This window comes from Canis lupus, chromosome 1 (genome assembly GCF_048164855.1).
Source record: "Canis lupus baileyi chromosome 1, mCanLup2.hap1, whole genome shotgun sequence".
Taxonomy (NCBI): domain Eukaryota; kingdom Metazoa; phylum Chordata; class Mammalia; order Carnivora; family Canidae; genus Canis; species Canis lupus.
Window position 1 is genome coordinate 73,268,351 of NC_132838.1, and position 16,082 is coordinate 73,284,432.

The 16,082-nt window shown below is 46.7% G+C and overlaps 1 protein-coding gene across 3 annotated transcripts in view; it reads right to left on the minus strand.

The window, feature by feature from the left end:
• Nucleotides 1–16,082, minus strand: part of DAPK1 (death associated protein kinase 1) — a 170,182-nt gene that overhangs the window by 59,800 nt on the left and 94,300 nt on the right. The gene's annotated exons all lie outside the window — the stretch shown is intronic.

Below are 16,082 nucleotides of genomic sequence, written 5' to 3' on the forward strand. Positions count from 1 at the left end.
GCTACAAACCTGGTGAAGAGGTGGGTTCTTAGGCATTTAGGTTGGAAAGTGGGCCTTGGCTCCTTTTCCTTGGGTCTGGACATGGAGGGCTCTAGATGAGCCTGAGGGCAGCCATGGGCCAATGGGAGAAGGCGCATCTGCCATGGGGAGGAAGGTGTGGGCAAGCGGGAGAGAGTGCTGGCAGTCCCAATCTGACACCATTCACTTACTGTGACTATTTCTCCCCTGTCAAATAAAGACGGATTAAACACGGTCCTGTCTAGACAGTGTGACTGGAGACTTCGGTGGTTTCTTGCCTAGTTAAGAGCGTGAAGGGATATCAAGGCCTGAGTGGAGGAGAGAGAGGTGATGCTGAGGAGGGAACCGAAGGCCAGCTGAGCAGGAAGTGTGTGACATTCCTCCAGGAAGCTCCCAGATGTCTTAACGCCTCGCTAGAGGGAAAGACAACCAGGTTTTGACAACAGCAGGGCCTCCAGTACCTTGTGAGTGAGTCCTCGTTAGCATAGGAAAGTCCTTTTGAAAACCTCCCTTTTCCTGACCTCCCCCAACTCCCAAGTATACAACCAGCCACTCCTCACAGGCCCCGTGATGCAGCTCTCCCTGCCCACAGGTCCTGTCCCTGTGCTTTCATAAAACCACCATTTTGCACCAAAGACGCCTCAAGAATTCTTTCTTGGTCATTGGCTCTGGACCTCACCCCAGCAAACCTCGCCTATGTTCCAGAACTACGTCAATGAAGGCCAGTCCCCAAGGGAAGTTCAATCCCAAGGCCAAAGCGACTACCATATCCAGACACTCCCCTAGCCTTCCATGTAGCTCCTCAGATGGTCAACCTAGCAGACCTATGCTTACCCAGGGAGCTGACCCATTCTCTTACAGAAGCCACTCCATTTGGGCAGAATGGAACTTCAACCTCTTTAATTTGGTCTCTTTCTCTCTCTTTTTAAAGATTTATTTATAAGAGAGAGAGCATGCATTTGTGCACCAAGTGCAGAGAGGTGGGGCAGAGGAAGAGAGAGGCCCAAGTAGACTTTATGCTGAGTGAGGAGACTGACTCAGGGCTTGATCTCATGACCCTGAGATCACAACCGGAACCAAATCCAAAAGCCAGACGCTTACCTAACTGTGTCACCCAGATGCCCCTTTAACTTGGTCTCTTAAAAATATTATAGAAAAATACATAAATATATTCTTCTTAAGAAAAATTAAAACACCCATATATAAAACTGAAGTCCCCTCTGACTATGGCCCTCCTCCCCAGTCCTGGCCCTTCTCCCTCCCTCCCTTCCTCCCCCACAGTGTACTCTACTAGGAATATGCTGATAACCCTCCAGAACTTTCTCTGTATGCTCTGTGAACTACACAGCACTACATTTTAAAGAACCTAAATGGTATCAGATGATATGTGCCACTGCAATTTGCCACCTCGCTGTGGCAGTGCTGGCTGGTACAGAGCTCTCACTGCCAACCAATGGCCATCTGGGCATCCAGACCATGACTACCTAGCCATTCTCTGGTTGCTGTGCTTTATGTTGTTTCTAATTTTTCATGATCACAAACTACAAGGCAATGATTTTTGTGTGTGTACCTGCCTCCTAAAGATATTTTTCTAGACCCCAGGATATATGGCCTGATTTGCAATTTCTAGGTCCTAGGATATGTTTGTTCTTAGTTCAGTTTACAGTCCTGCAGCAATAGCCGGTGAACATGCTGTGGCTTCACAGCCTCGTGTGCTTGGCATTATTACTGTGCACCAATCCAATGGACCTCACTGACGGACTCGCTTTGTATCCTACACGTTCCTGCTCACAGTGACATGGCTGCTCTTTCGTATCGAAAGACGGCTTAATTTTCATGTTTATCAGCCTTTTGCTTCTGAGTATAAACTGTCCACACTCTGCCCATCTTCTTACTGGACTATCAGTTGTTTTTTAATTTTACTCGATTGATCAGGGTTCCAATCATCCTCTCAACATGAAACCTCGATCTCTTCTATATTCTCAATGTTTTCTCCCACTCTGTCATTTCTCTTCTAACTTTGCTTAAAGTGATGCATTAAACAAGTTAAACAAGTTAAACAACTTGGCTCCGGTTGAACTTATCACTTGTAGAAATCAATGTTTTTGAAACCAAATGTGTGGACAGTGAAATAGCAGGTGGAGCTTAGCAGCTGTGGAGCGGAGCAAATACTTCATCCTTCCGCATCTGCGGATTTTAACAACAGCTGCCTGTGAGCCCAGAGAGGCAGGCACAATGTCAAAGGTTTTTCTAGCACTATCGTCCCTCCCCGAACCCATGTGTGTCCCTAGATTGGGAGCTACCTGAGGGGCCACATGAACCTGTCACGGTGGTAAAATGGGGCTCCAAGAGCAGATGATGTGCCTCTCTTCCCAACTCTGCCTGGAGGGACAATATGTTGGAACTGGAAACTGGCCAAGGTGGGATTTGTACAATTACAAACATTACAAATCAGGGCTTCTCTGACTTATTAGGCATTTTTTTTATAGCACACCACTCATCTATAGCATTCTAGGCATAGTCACCTGCCTGCATAACCTTCAGCTATGAGCTGCTATTTTTCATGGATGACTCCAGTCAGAAAATTCCTTCTTACATAGACCTGGTAACAAAACTCCAGATCCTGCCTTCTAGAACAATGTCAGTGAACATTTCTGTAAGAGGCTTTGGGTTGCAACTTTTTGACTCTGCTATATAGTCTTCTTGCTTTTTTCTTCAACTGTTTGAACATGTTAAGCCATTTGCCATTCTTTTCTTCAGAGCTGTGCATAAACAGGCAGCAAACTTTGGCCCACTGGCTATAGTAGATCCTGTAGACCCTGCTCAAGAACGCAGTTACAGAATGCACATCACCCTTCCCAAAGCTGAATGCAGTTCTTATACACCCCTGGATCTTTTCAAGCCTAGGATTCTGCTGGAGTTGCTCCTAAAGCAGATTGGATTCCAATCTTAGATTCCAAATCCAAGTAAAGTAATTTAGGGATGTTTCTAGAACCTGCTTTACTGGGTCTCCATAGCTGTGGTGAGGTTACTCTATAGGTTCAGCTTATAGCAGGAAAAGGTACAGAAATCTGGACTGAGGTCAGTCAGGTACTCTGGACAACTCAGGAGTGTCACAGAATCCATAAGAAGTGGGACACAAGGGGGACGCCTGGGTGGCTCAGTGGTTAAGCAAGTCTGCCTTCAGCTCAGGGTGTGATCCTGGAGTACTAGGGAGCCTACTTCTCCCTCTACTTTCTGCTTCTCTCTTTCTGTGTCTCTCATGAATAAATAAATAAAACCTTCAAAAAAAAAAAAAGTGGAACACAAGGGTACCTATCCACGTGCTAGCTGTGTAATCCAGGGTGAGGCACTTAACCTTTCTGGGCCTCTGGGAGAATAAAGATGGCCGCAAATTCTTACACGACCCGTTGAAAGCTGGTCTCTTTGTCCTCACCTTGAACCTAAGCAGGCTCTGTGTCTCCTTGACCAATAGAAGATGAGAGAAGTTATCCTGAGTCAGTCTTAAGAAACTGGCAGCTTCCATTTCCCATTTGGAATCCTTGGCCTAGGAGCCCAGCTGCCACGCTGTGGGTGAACCCAGGCGGCCCCGTGAGGGCGGCACACGGAGCAGGGCCAGCACCCTGACTGAACTCCCAGGCGACAGCCAGCGGCACCCAGCTGCTCAGGTGAGGGAGCCGCCATGGAAGGGGGCCACCCAGTCCCCGCAGCAGCCCAGCCAACTCTGCAGGGAGCGGAGATGAGCTGGCACAGCCATCCCATGCCCACACCGGAGATTCGCGATCAAAACAAGTGACGGTTGCCATTTCAAGTCATTGAGCTTTGGAGTGGTTTGTTATACAGCAAAAGGCACCCAGGGCAGTGCCTCAGAACCCTGCCTCCCTGGGATTTTGTGAGGATTCAGTGATGCGCTGTTTATAATGTACTCAAGCTCAATGCCTGGCACAAAAATGTCCTCCATGAATGGCGAATCTTCAGAAAAAACACAGCTGCTTGAGTTCTCTTCCAGGTTTAGGGGAATGTTTACCTCCTCATCTTAGGGGTTTTGCTTCTCAAGCCAAGCTTTAAAGAGGCTGATGTTTTATTCCAAGGCTGGAATAATGGAATGATGTTTCTCATGGCTTCTTCATTAAATGAGATGACATGAAAAGCACTTACCACAGAGCACAGCACATAGTAGTTGCTCAGGAAACATAAAAAATCCTTCTACTTTGATGTCCAGAAACCTCCACAGGAGGCCTAACTTGTCTCAAGCCTCCCCTCCCAACCCACCTCCAGTCCAGCATGTTACTGCTCCATCTGGGTGGCTGCCTGATTCCCAAACTCTCCAAGAGCTCCCACTTTTATTTCAGTTCCTTTGTATCCTGGCAGACATATTCTCCCTGACTCAAGGGGGGACAGAGAGTTGTCACTGGCAAGAAAACCTGAAGTGGTGCTGAGTAATAAATGGAGAGTGAGACTATATGCTTCTGGGGAATGTACGCTTTGTGAGTAAGGGCCCAAACCCATGACTACTGCCAAGCTGTGGCAGGAAAAGGAAGGTCTCGATCCCATACGAAGACCCACACTTGGAAAAACAAAAAACAAAGACCCACACTTGGAAATAAGCTGGGCTATCTAAGGTCACTTGCTTTAAGACTCTGGTCTTCCATCATCATGAAGGACTAATCTGTGAAGTTGGATCAAAGCACGGCCTCTATGGGAAAATGACGATTTTGAAGCAATCACATTCATTCACTGAGGAAAGAACAGAATCATGACTTTTTTTCAGTGCCCGAGATAGAAGCAGGATGCTGGGCTGGTAACGAAGAAACGTGTCATGATTTATCAAAACCAGCAGGCATGAGCAGACCGCATTTCTCAGCTGACGGGAAGGTGATAGTGGCTGTGGACACAGCATAGTAAGTAGCTGTGCTCCAGCCGAGCGGCCCCTGACAGGATTACCCACCCCTTCACTAAAATGGTGGTGAGCTCAAATTCAAGGCTGGAATAATGGAGCTACAGTTTGCTGAGGCAGATTTTCAAACAGGAGGCTGTGGTTTTCAACCAGACAAGGTACTAAAACAAAACAAAACAAAAAAAACCCTCTCTTTTTTTTAATTGAAGAAGCTTTATGAGGAATATAATGAGGCATTTATAAAACAAGCCAACAAACCAGAAACAATTTTGTTTCTCTTCCTCTTCGAGGGAACAGGATCTACTTGCTTTCTGCCCACTGACTAGATCAAAATCATTGTGACTCAGGAAAATATGCTATCGGTTCAGAGACGTGGCTGGTTAGGGCCAGCTCTTTGGAGACGAAAACGCTGATGTTGTTTTATGGGTGACCAGGGAATGGGGTGACAGGTCATACCTATGGGATATCTTATGTAGGTGGTCATCACTCCTATGGTGGATGCCCATACACCAGAGCTTCCCCCCAACTCTGAGCACTTGCTTGTTTTCTGATTCCCTACTTGCATGTTTGTTTCCATACTGGTTAGAGGAGGGAAAGAGGAGTGGTTGGAGGAGGGAGCAAAAAATACACCAGTGATAAAAATCAGTTTAAAGCGTCCAGAAAACTTCTAGAAACAAACAAGAACAACGGAGTCCATCAGTTCAGGAAGGGAAAGAGGAGTAAGACCAGAGGAATGAAAACCTTTGTAGAAAATGGCTCAATGTGCTTCCCAAATAATTCCATGAGACCAAAGGATGGCCTGGAAGGGAGGTAATGATATACAAGAAAGGGCCATGTTGGGAACCTGGTGCGGACGCTTGCAGAATCTCAGATTTCTGGGTCACAGTGATGAGGAGCTCAGGATCTGGAGCCACCCAGGCCCCAGTTCTGATGGGGGTGGTGGGGAAGAAGAAAAGGAGGGGAGAGAGGGAGAGTCAGATGTGTCCATGCCACGCGAAATCATAAGCAAACTCAGATGAGAAAAAGCAGATGCTAGTATGCCAAAGAGGGAATGCAGGGTTGGTGCTGGGGATGCAGTGTGGATTTAGAACCTGAAGCACAAGGCACATCCCCCATCGGTCAAAGCCCTGAGGACTGCAGACAGTCATGGACCATACATTCCACAAGAGATTTGGATCTGAAGAACATTCAGGAAATGCCACACCAACAATGAAGGTGATACCCACGAGGCTGACTGTAAGGATGGTCCGGCCCTTGGGACACTTAGGGCAGCCAGGAGATGCAGGAATGCTGAGCACATTGGCCCCAGGGATGGAGGGATCCCTGGCTGGGCTGCTTTAAGCAGGGAGCCCACAAGACAGACCATGCAAGGGCTTCTGGGGACGGTGTCCCAGAGTTCAGGGGCTAAGCCTGCTGACCTGGGTACCACAAGTGGGGTACAAGCGTGCAGAGGCGCAGGAGCCCCAGCCCTCCACCTCGTTGTAGCCCAGAGGTGCCTGGCTGGACCCCATCTCCAGCCACTGGGAGCCTCAGCTATTTACCCTCGTGCTCCCAATGATGAGCAAGTGCAGCGCGCCGGGCGTGACGGACTCGGGATGAGATGTGCTGACGTTGGCAAGGGTGGAGGGAAAGGGCTGCGAGGTAGACCAGTTCCACTTCCAATCGGTCCACACATGGTCCTTGAAGTAAAGTTCTTGCATAAAGGGAAATAAACTCAACAGCATACACCCGGACTCTTTTTACTTTAATGGCTTCAATCCAAGCTTCAGACACCCAGAGAAATAATTAGGCCAATCAAAATGGGGGCAAACGGAAAAGCCGAGGCAGCCAGACATCTCTTCAGCCCGGGTCACTGCACCAGGTGCTGGAACAAAGGGCCAGCGGGAAGTAAACCAAGCTGGCACAGCCATAGCTGGAGGTTTATTCCAAAATCAATCAGTCTCGTCTAGTTGAAAACAAGGGACAGCTATTATCTCGGGAAGCACAGGGACCCAGCTCCCCTCCCACTCCTTGACCGGGTTTGTTCTCTCTGACAATCCAGCCCAAAGGGTGACGATGAAAGCTGCTAATTGTCGTTAACAACGTAGAAATCCCAGGATGACAGAACACGGCCCATCAGATCGGGGGCACCTGCCAATCTGAAGGACAGTGCTGCCCGTTCTTGAACCACTTCCCGAGACGGGGAAAGCCGTGATTTAAAATGAGCTTAAAGCAGAGTAGAGTCTTTCCCTTGAGTCTGACGATGAATCTGAGGAGGAAGAAGCAGAGTTGGAAGAAGAGGTGGGAAAGGAAGAAAAGATGGCATTCACTCAGCAGGTACAGAGGCCATCAGAACGCCTCCTGCCTCAGTTTCCCCCCAGGAGCTCTAAAGAATCTGGCCACTGGCAAAAGCCGGGTACCAGGGCAGAGGAGGGCGTGGAGCTGAGGGCCTCCTACTGAACACTTGGGTAAAGGGAAGGGGACGGTGGAGCCTAAAACCCTGCTCTGTAGGAAGGGGAGGCAGAGCTCTAGGCCTCAACCCACAGCCTCCAAGAAAGATGGATTTGAGATCTGGATCTCTTTTTCAATGGCATAGTCAGCCTGGGTCCATGCCAGGGTTTGAGCAAGGATAGCTCTATACACAATGCTACGCTGGGCAAAGGTGACTCCTGATTACCTGAAGGGCTTGCCTCCTTCCTTCCTTCCTTCCTTTTTCTTTTGCATAAATGTTGATTGAGTACCTACCATGTGACGAGCATTATTATACAAGATACCAGTGACAATCAGCTACTTTAATTCTAACTGCCCACTTGTGACTGTCACTGACATCCAGCAACATAATGCCAGGCACATAGTAGGTTCTTAGTTCCTGTCCCTCGGAGTCCCGCCAGCCCTCCCTCAGTCTACTCCTTCTTCATCCCAGGCACCCAGCTCACAATGATGGCCCAGCCTTCTGAGGCCCAACGTGGAAATCAGGTAGGGTGACAAACTGCTCTGATCTCCGGAAAGAGGCTACTTTCGGCAGATCACAAATGATGCATAACATTCAGCTTTGTTCCTTTTCGTCCTCCCCGCTGTCTTTACTCTAGTAAGGCCGCTCACTGCTGTTCACCAGGAATCTCCCTGCTGGTCTTCTTGAATGAATTCAATCTCAATTACTTTTACTGGGCACTGACTGTGCTGGTGTGCACGCCCCTTCTAGAGAGAGACAGACAGACAGACAGAAAAACAAATAAACAAAATGCTGGCGTGTCCCCTGGAAAGTTCACTGTCCCTTGCAGGAGAAATACACACAAACATTTAAAATATAGTATGGTAAGTGCTATAACACACATCTAAAAAGTGATGAAAATGCACATGAAGGAAGCAATTAAGCTAACTGGAGCAGGTAGGAAAGCCCAAGAGAGAGGATGATGTCTGAGCTGGACCTTAAAAGATGAGTACAGATTCTCCAGGTGGGCAAGGTTTGGCATGTCAGGCAGAGGGTGAAGCATTAACAATGGGTTAGAGGTAAGAACATGGAATAATCTAGTAAAGGCAAGAGCTTCTCTGTGGGTTTAGCATCAGGGGCAGAGGTGGAAGGTGTGGAGGAGAAATGGTTGGATATAAGGAGGAGGCTGAACATAGATTCAAATATCCTACACAATTCTACTGATCATGGCCTCATTCTATGGGAAGGATGCAGCCATCAGAGCTGTTTTCTAAAGTTTTATTGAGATATAACTCACATACCATACAACTGACTCTTCTAAAGTATTCAATTCAGTAATTTTTAGTGTATTACAGAGTTGTGCAACTATACCACAATATAATTTTAGAGCATTTTCATCATCTCAAAAGAAACTTTGTGACCACACCCATTCTCTGTCCCCACTGTCCTGTCTGCCTTAGGCAATCAACTAATTTATTTTGCGTCTCTACAGATTTGCCCATTCTGGAAATTTCATATAAATCCAATCATTTGATACATGGTCTTCTGACACTGGCTTCCTTCACTTAGCATAACATTTCCCAACGTTCATCCACATTGTAGTGTGTATCTATACCTTATTCTTTTTTCATGACCAAATACCAATCCATTGTATGGACAGACCACATTTTGTTTATCCATCCATCAGCTGGGTTGTTTCCACTGTAAGGCTTTTGTATTCTGGTTTTTATTCCCTACCCCTTAGAAGACTTAGTCAACAGTATGTTTCCTGAAGCCCAAGTGAGTACATCAGCAACTTGGAACAAAACCATCTACATCAGTGGTCAACAGGCTCTTGAGACACACATGACCCTTCCCTTACATCATGATGTTCTTCTTGCTCTATTTGGACTCTCACACATTTATTAGACCACAGTCCTAAGTGCGGTGCATGCCAGAGCAGGCCATAGTCTTGCTCTCAAAGAAACATACTGAGGGGGGCAAACAGGCCCTTGCAGCTATGATACCAAAGCTGCCACAAAGCCATCCCACCTTCTGGACTTCCATCATTCCTGTAGCTACACTAGAACGTGTTCTACCCTCTTCCAGAAAACACGGACATGCCAAGAAATGAGGGGTAAGAGCAACATGGCTGTCAGAAAGGTCCCCCAAGTTCAAGTTAGCTTCCAAAAGCTGCAACACCACTGCTTAGAAACTGAAGAGGAGCAAATACAACTCTAGGCCTACTGAAAGCTGATAATCCCTGCCCTGGGGGTATCGGTCACAGGTGACTGGCCAAGTCCTGCAAGAAGAGGAGAGTGAGTGGGGCAGGCTTGGAGGGCCCTCGGTGCTCCAAGGGGGTCTTCTTTATTTCCATCACCTCCCCCACAACCTCCAAAGATGACACCATTTAAAAGATGGGCAATGGGGGGCACCTGGGTGGCTCAGTTAGTTAAGTGTCTGCCTTCAGCTCAGGTTGTGATCCTGGGGTCCTGGGATCAAGCCCTGCATCGGGCTTCCTGCTTTGCAGGGAGCCTGCTTCTCCCTTCCACTCCTTCTGCTTGTTCTCTCTCTCTCTCTCTCTCTCTCTCTCTCTCTCTCTTTCTCTCTCTCTGTCAAATAAATGAATAAAATCTTATTAAAACAAAAAAAGATAGGCAATGGGCCTTGTAGGCTAAGTCCTACAGGGGCTTGGCAGAATTTTAGGACTCAGACACAAACTTTCCCTCCCCAAAAAGCAACTGTCTGAGAATCAGAATCCCCCACTCCTGTATCTAGACAGAACAGGCCCAGTTTCCTGAATCTGCAGAGTGGTGACAATAATCTGAAGCTGCACCCAAGGATTAAATGAGGTAACGTCAGGCAGGGGCTCCACCATGGCTAACCCAAAGAGCCATGTGAAATCCAGCTTCCCTCTCTTCTCCAAGAAAAGTCTCTCTCATCCTTTACCTACATCCTCTTCCTCAAAACAGTTGGCCAAGATCCACACCAAACTGGAAGGACCTTAGAAGAAGTGAACATGCTACCCTATGTTTCTGAAACAATCAATTCCACTTGAATTTCCCCATCAGAATATCAGGCAGATGCTTCTGTCACCAAGGGTGGTCCAAGTCCATGAGCCCGTGTCCCACATCTAACAATCATCAACACAGCAGCATTCAGGTCACGCGGCAGCCACACGTGGTAACTGCAATGGTCCACAGACTGGAGATGAAACTAGCATTTGAGTATGACACATGCAAATACCGACCACTGTGCCACTGGAGCCCTGCAGTCCCTCATCTGCATCACAGTGATTCTCACTGTATTAAAAACAAGTCACACACTTGGAAAGAAAAGGAATGATTAAACATGAGAAGGTCAGATAATATTTAGTTACTTGGAAATACAAATTAGGAGGGAAAAAAGCAAATACAAGGTCATTTTAGAAATATTTTGATTTGATTTTAAGCAACATTTTGCAATGACATGAGGCAGAAAGGAGGCTCTGAGAGGCTCAAAAATGATCAGGAGAGGTTGCCACTGACCTGCCCTAGACGCTGGCCTAAGGAAGGGAATGCCACCCAGGTCCTGGAGTCTGGGGGCTCTCTGTTTTTTGGGGTGAGTCCCCCAGGCTTCTGTCTCCAAGCTCAACCCAACCACCATCTAGAATTCTGAGCACAGTGTGCCTAGATGTGGGTGCCATATGACCAGCAGGGAGGAAAGCCACGTGGAAGGTTTAGGCTGAGCCGGCAGGATCAAAATAGCAGCCCTTGGCCTGGGAGGGACCTGGGCTCTGGATGCAGAGAGGAAGCCAAGCCATATAGGGAGTTGTGACCCATCACTGGGATGGCCTGAGGCACAGAGAAGAGAAACTGGGGCCAGCAGGAAGAGAGAATGGGACAAGAGAGGAAATCAGAATGTCTGAGGGGCCATTTGGGCCACAGTCCTCCAGAATTTCCTTCTGTTACATCCTCTCTATGGTCAGGGGAGTGGTGACCAAGGCAGGAAAATAATAAGATTTCTCTCCATGTTTCCAAGAGGAAGTGTGAACAGTTCCCAGGAATTTGGAATACCCTAGAGTGTCATAAAGTGGTCTGTGGTCCCTGGAGAGAGACCCAAGAACAACCAGCCTGTTAGGGAAGCTACAGATGTCCATAGGCTGGCTGGCAAGCAGCAGTGCTAACCCATTTACCACAGGGGACTACAGGTCTTCCTTGGAGGTAAGCAAAGATTGCAAATACCGATTAACTCATGGATACATCACAGAAAACACAAAGCCAGATACTAAGATAATGAGTATGTGATGAAAAACAACAGAACTTTGAGCTCAGATGCCACACATGGCTTTTAAAACTTCCATTTTCCCAAATTTTCTAAGACCAGCCAGCAACCAAATGCTCCACTTAAGTGAACGAAAATGCCCATTGAATAAACACTAAGGGAACACTTTTCAACTGTGCTGGCAAGAAGTGAGAGTGTGGGGGAAGACACACATACAGGGTTTTGTTTCTCCAGAGAGCGCCTGAATGGAAAAGAACCGATTTTACGTGCTTTAGTTCTGTTGAGAAAGGTAAGGCTGCTGCCAAATGCACTTCGGTTCTCTGCTCTTGCCTAATAGCTCCTAACTGAGGAGCGAAGTGCCAAAAGTGCAACCCAGCACAGTTCTTGAAATTACCTCTCTGAATAAAACCAAAAGTTCAAAAAGTCAAAAGAGCTGGCGGGAGCTCAGAGAAGAAGGAACAAATGCAGCTAGGGGGGAAAAACACATTGAAGAAATCTGAGTGTGCTTTTGTGTCTTGTGAGGACCAGGAGAAGAGAGAAAGAGGAACAGAGAGCAGGGGAGGGCAGAGGGGTGGAGGTGGGGGGCTGACTGGCCCCCCCAGCATCAGATACACCTCACTCACCAGCATCACATATGTCCCTACAACTATATCCTGCTTCGTGCAACGTTGCCCCTTTTAAGGTAGCTTGAGATTATCACCCCAATCACTGCATTTTCTTCTTGAAAAGCTCTTGTGATTCTAGATCTGGTGATGTCAGGATGGAATGAATTCATCCACATGCACCGAGCTGATGACGTACACTGAAAGAATTCACCTTGGCTTGGCGATGAAAGAGAGAGTGAGCCAACTTTACAATGATCCTGCTTCAAGTGATCTCAGATTGCACAAATGTTTGAGTAGAACTCAGTGGTTGTTTGCAATGAGCAAACAGAATTCCAGTAATTATTAACCTGGTCAAAGTCAAAAAGTAAGCTAATAAGGGAAGTTGTTATTCCAAAGGTATAGAGATGAAAAAGTTCTAAAGAGCTACTGGACAACAATGTGCATACAATTATATTATTATACATCTAAAAATGGTTCAGATGGTCAATTTCATGTGTTTCTTACCACAATAAAAAAATAATGAAATTTACATTGCTCAATTTAAAAACTATTAATAACAGAATGCATTATTCATTCCACGCCCTGCACTTGGCTACAGCCACAGTAAACTAAGTAAACTGAATTTCCTGTCACAAAAAGAGAGAGCAAGCAAGTGCACAAGCTAGCTAAAATGGGCTACTCTGATTTCAAGATCTGCTTTACATTCCAAGCAGAACAAATAAGAAGAAAAATTTAAGACTGGAAAATCCAAACTGGTTTGATTTTCCTTTTAGAACCCATCATGCCAAGGCTTACATAGCAATGTCAGCATTTTTACTTTGTAAATCTTTACATTGTCACGTTCAGATAGGTGATTCAAAGCTACAGGGATGACTCTCCCAAGGCAGGTGGGGATGGGGTGATGTCCGCTCCCACCTTGAGTTAAGACCCCAGCCACCTCTTCTGCCCAGGCCTTCAGCAGCTCGACTGCCTCACAGAGCCGCCATAATTAGGCATTTTGTTTTGGTTTTGACTTGCTTACAGAATTTAGACTAGCATGTGAGTGGACTCCCAGTCTAGGAATTACAGTTTTCTACTCAATCAGCACATCTGTATTAGTTTGCAAGGGTTGCTTTAACAAAGCACACACCTTGAGTGGCTTGAAACAACAGACTAACGCCTCACAGAAGTTCTGGAGGCCAGAAGTCCAAAATCAAGGTCTTGCTGCTCTGGGTCCCTCCTGAGGACTCAGAGGGGGAAGCTCTGCCATGCCTCTCTCATTCCAACCCTCCACTTTCTGGGCCTTCTCCCCGAGCTTTTGTCCTCGTACAGCCTCCTCCTTATGATGGCACCGGCCATGGTGGATTAGACACCCACCTTACTCCAGAGTGACCTCATCTAACTAATCCACATGCACAGATCCTGTTTCCAAATAAGGTCACATTTTGAGGTACTGGGAGTTAAGATTTCAACATAGCTGGTTGGGAGGGTCATATGTCAACCTGTGACAGCTTCTAAGAAGATGAACACCAGACCTGCAGCATCAGTATCACTGGGGAATTTGCGCAAATGCCAACTCTTGGGTCCCACTCAGACCCACTGAATCAGAAACTCCAGAAGTACAGCCAGATGATGTATACTTTCCTAAGCCTTCCAGGAGATATTGATGCGTGCTGAAGTCTGAGAATCACCATAAAGTAATGCTAAGTGTGTGCCTTGCCCTTCTGGGAAGTCTCTGACTGTATTTATCATGCACTGTATCTCCCCCAGCAGTGGTCAACTAGTTCTTACGGCTACAATAAAACAGACTGGAGTCTCAGGTCTATGCAGGTCATGTGTGGCCTTCAGATAGGTTTTATTTTTTTCTGTTTATGAATACTATGAACTGCCAACATCAAAAAACTAGATTACAGACTTTTCTTGGGAAAAACATTCTATGATTTGGCAACACTAGATCTAAAATTCCACAACAATCAACTGATTGGTGTGATGTGGGGCATCAGGATTCTGGCTGAGTCACAGTCCTCCCCATTCCCTGATGCCTCCCCAGCCCTGAGGCTTCATGCAGACTGCACTTGCTCGCTTTGACCACCTTTCTGGCCCCTGAGGCAGTTGGGCTTGAATCAGGTCTGGAGGGAGGAGAGCTAGAGAGAAAAATGCATCACAACCCACAGCCTAAAACATGTAGTTGTTTCCAGGGAACGAGTTTAAGAATGAAATTCAAGAAGCCAGTGGCTCTGATTAGCACTGACATTGAGTTCTAAGAACTGAGCTTCCCTTTTTACGAGGTAGCAGAGTTACCAAATGAGTCAAGTGCTGACCTCAAGGTTTTGTAGAGGCTTGCCCATGGGACAATGCACAGGCGAGTAACAGCTCACTTAGAAGAGAGTTCCGGGTTGGCATGACTGCGCTAGGGAACAGTGGGATGGGGAGGACACGCAATCGTCATCAGACATCACGTATGCCTCTTTTGTGTGCATGCTGTGCTGGGCTCCAACAGCAGATCAGCTATGAAACAAACGATTCTTACCCCGTAGAACACATTTGGTGGGGGCGGAGGTGGTGGCAGAGGACTTCATTCTTTAAAGCGACTTTCAAGGCTTACATAATTCTTAAAGGGCAGATCCTGAACTAGGATTGAACGACCGTGCCTTTGACACACACACCAATTAGTTTCTTCCCAAAGGACAGAAAAGATACCATTTCCACACACCTCCCAGGTCATGGGAGGCAGCTGGAGAAAAAAGGAATAGAGTGGTGGTTTGGTCTCTTCACCTCCGCTGTAAGGACAGGCCTGAAGTTGGTAGGTAGACAACTCACACACACAAGTGGCATTAGGCACAAATTTTCAAGGAGGGAAGAAGTGTCCTTAGAAAGCCTGAAGGAAGCTCTACTTACCAGGGAGCTCATCTCAAAGCAATAAATCAGACAAATACATCCACCAAAGGGTTATTATTGTACCAGTGGATTCAGACAAGTGGCCCCCATTACATCACAGGGTTATTTTCTCACAAATTCTCAAATTTGATTCTCTCCTGAACCATCATTAATACCTCAGAATTCTTAAGAGGAGATGGAATATGTCACTGATGGCTAAACTTCCCATAAAGCTATTAGAATGTAGAATGATTTCTTCCATGACAAAGATGATGGTCTCTTCCAGGCAAACCTAATATTCTGAATTGTCTATTAAAAATTAAAACACCTATTTGTGGGATGCCTGGGTGGCTCAGTGGCTGAGCATCTGCCTTTGGCTTGGGTCATCATCCTGAGGTCCTGGGATCGGGTCTTGCATTGGGCTCCTTGCGGGGAGCCTGCTTCTCCCTCTGCCTGTGTCTCTGCCTCTCTCTGTGTCTCTCATGAATAAATAAATAAAAATCTTAAAAAAAAAAAACACCTCTTTGTGGCAAAGTAAATAAACACAAATGGGACAGGTTTGTGATGTCTACAGAAGGGTACATATTCCTTCTGACTATATCAATCAGGGGTCTCCAGAGAAATAGAACCGATAGGAAGTATGTGTACATACATGGAGGGAGAGAGGATTTATTCTAAGGAATTGGCTCACATGATCATGGAGGCTGACAAGTTTCCAGATCTGGGGTGAGTGATCTGGACCTGGCTAGAGACCCAGGAGAGCTGAAGGTTCAGTGCAGTCCTAAGACAGGAAAAAACCTCTGTCCTAGGCTCCAAGGCCATCAGGTAAGAGGAATTCCTCTTATGAGAGGTAAGGTTCCATTTTGTCCCATGGGGGCCCTCAACTGACTGGATGAGGCCCACCCACATAGGAAAAGGTGATCTGTTTTATTCAGACTACTAATTCAAATGTTAACCTCATTCAGAAACACTCTCACAGACACGACCCAGAATAATGTTGGATCTAACGTCTGGACATCCCCACTGACACATAAAAGTCACCATCACAACCCCC